Raw genomic sequence first — 1,461 nt, 5'->3', positions numbered from 1 at the left:
CATGTCCTGAGCCAGATCAATCTTGAGCATTTCCAAAAAGGCTTGGACTTTTCCAGCGAGCCCTTATTACTATATATTATCATTTCCAAAAATTAATAGAAAGCCCAACAACTGTAAGACAGAAGGAAGAAAGGCACACACTGGGCACCTGGGACAACCTCGAGGGGAAGAGCTGTCTTGCAGTTTCCTCTCTCGTCCCATGACCCTGTCAAGGACTGGGTGCATCCTGGCGGCTCCCAACAGACGGCAGAAGATGAGATGGTTGGATGGCATTACTGACTCAGTGGACATGGGTTTGGGTGAACTCTGGTAGTTGGGGATGGACAGGGAGGCCTGGCGTGCTGCAATTCATGGGGTCACAAAGAGTCAGACATGACTGAGTGACTGAACTTGAACTGAACTGAACTGAAACCTAAATTGCATAAAAATGTATATTGAAAATGTTGAAGCAGTATTAATATTTTTAAAAATCTGAAAGCATATGGTGATTCCACCTGGCTAAATGCTTGACATAATCTCTCAGTTTAAAATGTTAATAATTCAATGCAATGTGTAAATTTATGCAAACATGAGATCATCTTCCTTAAAAGGAAAAAAAAAAATCAGTAAAATTTGCAATGTTTATAAATGCTGTTGTTCAGTAGCTAAGTAGTGTTTGACTCTTTTAAATCCCATAAACTGCAGCAGACAGGCTTTCCTGTCCTTCGTTGTCTCCCAGAATTTGCTGAAACCCGTGTCTATTGAGTCGGTGATTCTATCAAACCACCTCGACCTCTGTCACTCTCTTCTCCGTTTGCTTTCCATCTTTTCCAATGATCGAGTCTTTTCCAGTGAGTCAACTCTTCACATCAAGTGGTCGAAGTATCGGAGTTTCAGTGTCAGCATTAGTCCTTTGAATCAATATTCAAAGTTGATTTTCTTTAAAATTGACAGGTTTGATCTCCTCAGTGCCCAAGGAACTCAAGAGTCCTCCTCATCACCGTAATTCAATAATATCCATTCTTTGGTGCTCAGCCTTCTTTATGGTCCACATCTCACATCCCTACATGACTTCTGGGATAACAATAGCTTTGACTATACAGACCTCTGTTGTTAAATTAGTGTCTCTGCTTTTTAATATGTAGTATAGGTTTATCAGAGCTTTTCTTCCTGGGAGCAAGTGTCTTTTAATTTTGTGGCTTCAGTCAAAATCTACAGTGATTTTGGAGCTCAAGAAAATAAAATCTGTCACTCTTTCCACTTTTCCCCGTCTATTTGCCATGAAGTGATGGAACCAGATGCTATGATCTTAGTTTTCTGAATGTTGACTTTTAAGCCAGCTCTTTCACTTTCCTCTTTCATCCTCATCAAGAGGTTCTTTAGTTCTTCTTCACTTTCTGCTATTAAAGCAGCATCATCTGCATATCAGAGGTTGTTGATATTTTGACCACAAACTTGATTTCAGCTTGTGTTCATCCATCC

This window comes from Dama dama, chromosome X (genome assembly GCF_033118175.1).
Source record: "Dama dama isolate Ldn47 chromosome X, ASM3311817v1, whole genome shotgun sequence".
Lineage (NCBI taxonomy): Eukaryota > Metazoa > Chordata > Mammalia > Artiodactyla > Cervidae > Dama > Dama dama.
This window is presented reverse-complemented; position numbering follows the sequence as displayed.